This window comes from Colias philodice, chromosome 13 (assembly GCF_061535455.1).
Source record: "Colias philodice isolate Cphi_HAF_F1 chromosome 13, ilColPhil1 Martin Lab GWU primary, whole genome shotgun sequence".
NCBI lineage: Eukaryota > Metazoa > Arthropoda > Insecta > Lepidoptera > Pieridae > Colias > Colias philodice.
The window spans coordinates 5,126,660-5,136,133 of NC_143098.1; the positions used below are offsets into that span (position 1 = coordinate 5,126,660).

At 32.8% G+C, this 9,474-nt stretch overlaps 1 protein-coding gene across 3 annotated transcripts in view; it reads right to left on the reverse strand.

Moving 5' to 3' along the window:
* Pgant9 (polypeptide N-acetylgalactosaminyltransferase 9) overlaps window positions 1-5,327 on the reverse strand; it is a 110,576-nt gene extending 105,249 nt beyond the window's left edge. For 2 of the 3 annotated variants that reach the window (XM_089702388.1, XM_089702387.1), the window contains exon 1: window positions 5,129-5,327. The gene's annotated coding sequence lies outside the window, so the exon portion shown is untranslated. The remainder of the gene's footprint in view (window positions 1-5,128) is intronic. The other variant, XM_089702389.1, reaches the window with a different exon arrangement.
* Between the last annotated feature and the right edge of the window lie 4,147 nt (window positions 5,328-9,474).

The window sequence follows — 9,474 nt, forward strand, 5'->3', positions numbered from 1 at the left end:
CTTCGCGCACACCCGCGTTCGCGATAGCGAGCTATTAGACTCCGCCCGCCAAGCAGTGGATTTTTTTTTGTGTATCGTCTTAACTTTATTAGTTGCTTACCGCCGCTCATCTGAACGACGCATCTTTAAAATAACGTCTGAACTGTCTAGAAACAGCGTTGAAAGTAAGAGCGAGCGCGCACGAGCAACTTTGTCTCCGCAACTATTTTGTCTCTCCCATCAATTTGTATGGGGAGTTGCGTCGCTACGTGCGCGCACTTTCATACTAGCCCATGGGTGAAGAGACAAAATAGTTGCGGAGACAAAATAGTTGCGGAGACAAAGTTGCTCGTGCGCGCTCGCTCTAAAGGTTATTCTATAGTCTATAGCATTAAAGTCTACATAAAGCGACGGGAAAACTTTCAAACAATATTCGCTGTCCAACCACTTTCGAATGGGTTTATACACGATAGCCAATATTTTTAGACAAACACGTTCTACCACGCTTTGTTTATGAAATCTTCACAACGACCGTTACTTAATTTTCGCTTTATACCATAGCATTTATCCTATTTTAATAGGAACATATAAAAATGAAAGTTATATGAAGAAAGTCTTATTCTAGTTTGCATGATATATCTGTGTCCTAGGTTGGTTTATTTTTTTAATCTAATTTATACAATAAAAAGTTCATATAGTTTCCGTGAATCCAATATTCGGAGTATAAATAATTTATTCAGATCGGCTCAATCACATACAATCACACAGCAAGAAATTTCATAATATGTATTAATATTTTCCTAGACCCAATAAATCTTACAATATTAATAAACCGCCAAACACCACAGCAAATATATAATATATACAAATATTCATGCACGTATAAAAATTCAATGAAACAAAACACATTTCATAGTTAGACCTTCGTACAGTTTATAACGTTATCATTTCACACATATTAGTTTCAGCAATTACATTTTCGATAATTTAGCGCTTATCATAAAATTGTTATACAGTCTATCAGAATATTAAATGTTATTCATAATGATTTGGTTTATATTTAACGACTGAAATAAATGTAGGTACCTACCTGATATTCTCTTCATTCTTTTTTCTAGACCATTATGACCTGCAGAATAGTAGGTGCTACATATATTTTATTAAAGAGGAAAATTTAGTCAGTACAAGGCAACGTTTAAATTGTGCAAGTTCCTATCTATGCAGATTGCAGAAAGATCTAAAGCAAAGCGCATACCAGGGGATAATCCACATGTAACTAAAATTCATTCGAGCGAACCTTACAACATTTGACTAACAAAAAACCTGTAGAATGTGTAATTAGACAACCAAAAAACTTTAGCATACGATAAGAGCCAGGAAACGTAGCCTATAAAAATAAAACACGCTCACATGAAGCTACTGCAGTCGCCGCAAATCGAGTAATTTCCAGCCAAACAGAATTTACATTAAACAATTTTGAGGTATTTTTTAATTGCGTACGTTGTTTTTTTATCGTTATTTACACAATATATTTGATAGAACTAATTCGGTAGGAACCTATAACCAATGACAAAGTGACTATCGGAGTTTTAACGTGAAAATATGTACGGTCTACAATTGACAAACACAATAATATGGTGTTTATTATTTACATTACCTTTGTTTCACACGGATAAAGCGAAACGCGAAGAAATTGATATAATGACATCAAGAGCAAGTAGCGATTATTTTGACATAATAATTACTTCCATGGAAGCAATGGAACAGGTAACTAATACACCTATTTCCACGTGTTCCCACGACGATCTTTCCGGGTGGAACGGAAACGTTTGAAACAATTATAAAAGAGCGGGACAAAAAATTGCGTCATTTGCCTTAATTAGACGCGGACGATTGTAATTTTCATATTGTAATGAAGAAAAAGAACCGAGGAAGTTTTTACATCAAGTTAAAGAGGTAGAATCCTTGAAAAATGGATAGTGTAGTCACGGTGTTGTTGAATTAACATACTGTACTGTAAGACACATAGGTACTATTTGTCTCAATATAAAATTTATGAATATCTCGTCAACTTTATTGACGATAATCAATTCCAGGACTGAGGTCTGTGTCGTTTCCTAATAAAAATTAAGTGAACGATCAAATTATGGACTACAACGCTCTGTCTGTATGGTGTTTTTTTTTTGTATCATTTTGTAAAAAACTAAATCTCCAATTTTCGACCCTTACCAATTAGTTAGCTAACTTTTAGATACTTCATCAGTATAACCCAGACACGTAATACATTAAACTGTAGTTTCAAAACAGTCTCCGCTCCAACAGATTAGAACGTCTGGGGTTTTAACACGCGAACTCCAAACACCTAAGTACAAGTTATAAGACGCATTGTATGGCTATAATTAAACACCTCGACTGTTGAGGCAAATTTACGATCGTATAAAGCGCGTCCACAATACGGCCTTACAGCTGCAGGATCCAAAACAAAACCTCCTCCTAATACCGAGTTGACATTCGAGAAATATGATCGCCGGTATGCATAATTTTGATTGCCGCTTAAACAAAGCGCGCCCAAATTAAGCGGCATACTCGAAATTCTGCTGATTACGCAAACTTCAGCTATTACACACCAAAATTATAATATGGTACGCGGTATTTCTAAAGGTAATTTAAGATGTGCTATTATGAAGGAAACGTACTTCATTAACGACTAATTTATGTGAGCATAACTAACAACAGGGCAATAAAAAAACATTTACCCATTACATTTTTCATTACCCACTTTAATGAATAATGCAAACACCAGTGTTGAAAGTAAAACCCATGCTGATATATGATTGTCTAATAATTATACTAGAAATACGGTGAATATTTTAAATGCTCAGATATTCACGAAGCAATATTTTTACATTAATTAATCAGACAAGTAACATCTTAGGAAATCTTTTGATAAATATTTTCTGGCGGTAATATTGCGAATTTTGTTTTCAATCGTGATTGTTCATTATAGGTATGAATCTTTCCGCATTTGATAGGGCCTTCAGAGTTAATGAGTTTTGATAACTTCCATCCGTGAGCGGAAAGCCATTGACAGGAGTCGGCGAGTCACCGGACGCTTCCACCTTCTTAATAGCTTTAAACATTTTCAAGGCTTCCGAATACCGTGGTTCCGGGAACTTGAAAACTATTTACAACTTTCTTCTTCCCTCCAGCTCCGTTTCTACAAATATGACCAAGTTGTTTCGGAACATGACTAGCGGATAATATTGAACTGTTCGTGAATTGGCGACAAGGTGGAGTAAGGTGAAACGTCTACCGGTTGAACATGTATTTTATATATTATGATGAAATTTTATTGAGACGCATTGATTCCTATAATATTCAGATTTAGAATTAGTATCAGCTTCTTACTTAGCCGTTATTTCTTATTTACAGTGAGACAGATTTATTATGATTACTTTAATATTTTATCGAAAATGTTAATTATAACTATTTATATATCGACTATCGACTTCTCCTATTATAAAGGCAAATTTATTTTAACTCTAACAAACAGCCGCATCGGATAAAACCATCATTACCTCTCAGGGCATTTACAAACCCATTTATTTGGAATGCACAATATTGGATGACAAAAAGTTAAATATACAGAAAACAGGTGTAAATGATAATATGTTTCGAAACATATCTTCTAATGTACATTACCAATCACTATATGCAAATGGCAAGCGTTTTCCCTTGACTTGCCGTCGACCTCTACAAATGCCTTGCCACTACATCGTATTATATTATCTGAGCTTGCCACATTATGCGCCGACGCATCATACCTTTGCTATGTTTAATGACTAACAAGCTCATAAAGCTCTTTGTTGGTGAAATTAATTGTTCATTCATTTAATTGTCTGTTCCCTGTATGGCAGTTTTTATGTGATATTCAGTATGTGGCCTTTGTAGATACGGAGATTAATTTTTTGTCCTTTCTGTCACTGGTAATTCTTTGTGAATACCACATCCAGGAAACAGGTAAATGTTTTGTAGCTAGAATTTAAAGGTAATATACCTAATATATTTTCTATACCTACTCCTGCGTAGATTACGTTATCTGTTAGACATCTGTTGTTTATCGTACTGATAATTTTGATATCCTACACAGTATGTGAACAGCATATAAAAATAATTAAATTGTATGCAGATAAGAGTTTTGGGTTACCTACACGCACTGTAATTATAATATATACTTACTAGGTATTAGGTACTAGGTATACTGAAAGAGTAAATTTTTTGTCAAGATTCACCTACTAAATTAATAAATTAAATTGTATTCCGGTTATCCACCCTAATTACTCTATGATTAAAATACCTAATTATTACTTATATGAAATAATGTCGGTATTTGAGTGTTGAGTAAACAGCCGGAAATCTTCTGAAATTTATTTTTACGAAATAAATTCAATAATAATTGTTGAAATTACAAAATATAGGTACCTAGGTAGGTATGACGTGAATGGGATATTCCGTGTGTGAAGTGAGTCACCAAAAAATTCTTATTGAACCAACTTACCCACAACAAGGTCTTTCTTTTCTTATTATTATAGGTACCTAGGCATTTGAAAGACTTATTGATTTATTCTTCTTTATAAACCCAATCAAAAATGTCCTTATTAGTCAAACCGTAAATTACATAGGTACCTACCCAAATTAGGTATTAAATGGTGGGAAATTTATTATCACAATATACCTAGGTAATCATGCTATCTTGCCTTTGATTTTCATTGGAATTAATGATAAATATTATCACTTAAACTATTCCGATAAGAAACGTGTTGTGTGCAACATCGGTATAAGTTAGTCGGTATAGTAACGACAAATAAATATTGAGATTTGAGAATTACAAAATAAAATTCATGTTTTACGGTTAGAAGTTTTTGCGTCCGTATTTATCGATACAAGGATGAGAAACAAGAAACAATTGAGATATTTCGAAGCGATACTAAAACAAGAATCCGAGCAGGAACAGTCAATGAACCGAGACGCAAGTTAGAAATAAATCATCCGATCACAATCCTTTACAAGTTCAACATCATAAGGACCGGACAAGTGACATTCCGTATGCATCCAATCGCATTATTATTTGCAAGGTATAGGCACCAACCTTGAATGAGAAGGGGGTCCGTAGGGTCATGCACGTTCCAAAGCCAAATCCAGAAGTGTGAAAACTGTTCTAGTGTGTATAATTAATTTTTAGCACGACACTAACAATCCACAGGTAAATTCGAAAGCTCGCGTACTTGGCGCACGTAGCAACGACACACGTCCACACGTGACGACGCGCAGAGTACGACTGAAGATGTCGAGGTACGGAGGTCCGTTCGTTCGGAGGTCGTTGGCGATTGGAGGAGCGAGGAGTGGAACGGGATGCGACAGTGAGATGCGCGCACCCGGCTTCCGTTCGAATCATTTGATAATACATAATATTCGCATTTCGCACTGAAAAAAACTTAAGTAATTGGCGCCGCAACGTTGCCATTTTTAAGTAGGTAATTAAGCACGTTGCAGCGCCGCATAATTAAAGAATTTAAAGAAAGTTTAATTTAAGTAGGTATCACTTCGTTTTGTGTAGTTACATTGTTACTTTCAGCAATAAGAGCTGTTATTATCACATAATATACATACTTACATCAATTATTTAATGTTTAGTTTACAGTAAGTACCTAGTAACGGACTTCTGTTTTTCGGAATTCATACCTACTTACGCATAATGATATCCTGTAGCATTCTTTTAAATTTATGAATATTTACAGAGCCAATATGGTTAAAAATGTAGTTTTTAAAAAAATGTTGTGTGGTTTTATGAAACCACGGTAAAAGTGAAACTTAGGCACAAAATTATCGTATTTGTACGATAATTATCGTACGGTTCGACCGTCACGCGACATGCGCTACACAGACCAAAAAGTTCGAGACGATGTAATAAAAGTTTCACTTTAAAAACTTTAAATACTTATTCGTAAGCTTCCATAAAAATAAATCTTTTTTTTATTAAATAATAAATAATATATCTAGTAAACTACTAAATAGTTTTGTTCGTACATCAATACAACAGACAATTTCTAGGTAAGTATTATTATAATAGATACATGATAATTGATACTACGTAGTACTTTTTGTAATATATTTTGTGATGATACATCATGTCCACTATAATATACTAAAGATAGAATTAAAATAAATACATAATTTTATTTTTGTTATCCTTTTTACTGATAAACAAATGCATCATTACACTAGAGTAGATAATTTTTGAAACAAAAAAAAATCGCAGTCGGATGAAACCCATTAGAAAAGGAGGGGAATATGATAAAAATGTAAGGAAAAATAAATTACGGTCAATCCGAGTTCGGGAAGCGGGAGGGGGGAGCTTTTAAGAGAAAAAAATGGTTTCTCTCGATTTCCGACAAAACTACAAGTCCTATAGAAAAAAGTTCAATCGCAAAGTTGTAGGTAATTAAAAGTTCTACAACTTTTGTATCCACAATGTTTTCACATAACCTAAAAATTTAGGTGAAAAATTCAAAAAACCAAGTTTTTGGTCTTTTACTTCTATCTACTTCAAAATTTATTTTTTTTCTACGAAATTTGGTGGAAACTTACTTTATTATGTCCCAAATACACTGTAATTTATTTGATTGAAAATATTTATTTTTTCGCCTTATTTTGAATTAATACCAAAAAAACAACCTAATTTTCAATCGAAAAGTCACCCGTCAAAATATCAGCTTTTTTCAAAAACTTGGGGTGCCTTTTATTCGTTGAAATCTCTACTTTCATTTGGTGTAAAAAAATAAACACCACCATAGTAAATGTTCTCAGGAAATGCATACAAACAGTCTGAAAATTAGCTTTTACTAAATCAGGCACACTTCTCGAACTACCTGAAATGTTTTTATCGACATCATTTTGCTTTTGAATATGCTGTAAAATATTAAACTTAGAACAGATAATTATTTTTCTTTTGAAATATTACCGAAAAGCCGATACAAGAGAAGATATAGAGTTCAAGAAGTGTGCCTGATTTAGTAAAAGCTCATTATCACACTGTTTGTATGCATTTCCTGAGAACATTTACTATAGTGGTGTTTATTTTTTTTTACACCATATGAAAGTAGAGATTTCAATGAATAAAAGGCACCCCAAGTTTTTGAAAAAAGCTGATATTTTGACGGGTGACTTTTCGATTGAAAATTAGGTTGTTTTTTTGGTATTAATTCAAAATAAGGCGAAAAAATAAATATTTTCAATCAAATAAATTACAGTGTATTTGGGACATAATAAAGTAAGTTTCCACCAAATTTCGTAGAAAAAAAATAAATTTTGAAGTAGATAGAAATAAAAGACCAAAAACTTGGTTTTTTGAATTTTTCACCTAAATTTTTAGGTTATGTGAAAAAATTGTGAATACAAAAGTTGTAGAACTTTTAATTACCTACAACTTTGCGATTGAACTTTTTTCTATAGGACTTGTAGTTTTGTCGGAAATCGAGAGAAACCATTTTTTTCTCTTAAAAGCTCCCCCCTCCCGCTTCCCGAACTCGAATTGACCGTAATTTATTTTTCCTTACATTTTTATCATATTCCCCTCCTTTTCTAATGGGTTTCATCCGACTGCGATTTTTTTTATCTTTTCATTATTTTCAAAGGCTTTGTATGCATTTCCTGAGAACATTTACTATAGTGGTGTTTATTTTTTTTTACACCATATGAAAGTAGAGATTTCAATGAATAAAAGGCACCCCAAGTTTTTGAAAAAAGCTGATATTTTGACGGGTGACTTTTCGATTGAAAATTAGGTTGTTTTTTTGGTATTAATTCAAAATAAGGCGAAAAAATAAATATTTTCAATCAAATAAATTACAGTGTATTTGGGACATAATAAAGTAAGTTTCCACCAAATTTCGTAGAAAAAAAATAAATTTTGAAGTAGATAGAAATAAAAGACCAAAAACTTGGTTTTTTGAATTTTTCACCTAAATTTTTAGGTTATGTGAAAAAATTGTGAATACAAAAGTTGTAGAACTTTTAATTACCTACAACTTTGCGATTGAACTTTTTTCTATAGGACTTGTAGTTTTGTCGGAAATCGAGAGAAACCATTTTTTTCTCTTAAAAGCTCCCCCCTCCCGCTTCCCGAACTCGAATTGACCGTAATTTATTTTTCCTTACATTTTTATCATATTCCCCTCCTTTTCTAATGGGTTTCATCCGACTGCGATTTTTTTTATCTTTTCATTATTTTCAAAGGCTTCTACCCCAGTCTACATGTTAACCGCAGTCAATTGCACTACATACTGATAATATTATGTCCCTTATCACAGGCTCGTACGGCTATTATCACAAATTGATTGTACTCAGTTAGGGATATATAGTTAATTGTTTTATTTTTGTCATTCATATTTCCGCACGGATAAAGTTGAAATGTTTCAAAATTTTACTTTATTTTTCAGATTTTACATGTATTTAACGTAGGTATGGTTAAAAGCGCTTAAAATCCCCTTAATACTATAGAGTTTTGTTTATTTTATTATTATTTATTATCAAAAAAAAAGGTAGGTATACATTATTTATTTATACCTAATCAATAGTATTGTCGCCGCGCCCCTTGTTCGTTAATTTTTAATTTGTGTAACAAATCACTTTTTAACAATAGAGCATATTAATTCAATATTCATACACTCAAACAACATTATTATAGCAATACGAAAACATATTTGCGAAGGCTTCAAGCAACTATTTTCAGGCGTAACAATACAAGTTTCACACATTACAGCTTTTATTAAGCTTCAGCTATCAACTTGTCTGTCTGTGTATCATCAAACAGTACAACTTGAATCTGACCCACTTCTCGTGTTCAATTTTACTAAAAATATGTACATATCCTTATGTACGTATATCAACCTATAATACATATTTGTATTTGTAAATCAATTTTCAATACCGTACGTCACTTTAATGACGTCATTTAAATACCTACATGTGAAGTACACTTTATCTCTACTCTCGGTTAACTCTGGGACTGTTTCCTGAAGGACAATAATTATTCGTAAAATTAACATCATACAAGTATTGTTTAGAAATTAAGATTACCTACTAGCCTATACAACATATACCTATAGCAACTAAGTTTTCTATCACATTTCAAACATAACACATATTATGAAAACAATTGCAGTATCGCTGTTTATCTAAAGGAAATAAAAATCCTTATGTTTGCCGTATGCAAATATTTCTAACATCAATAAAATGCATACGCTATCAGCGCTTATCAGCTCAACGCAGTCGCAGCGACATTCGAATTTTTAGAAATCATATTTTTACATAGAAATAATATGTAGTACATATTATCATGCTCACATCATTCCCCTCCCCAAAAAACCTAATCCATCAAACTTATCCGATTTCCGTCCTATTTCCATCCTACCATTTTTGTCCAAAGTACTCGAG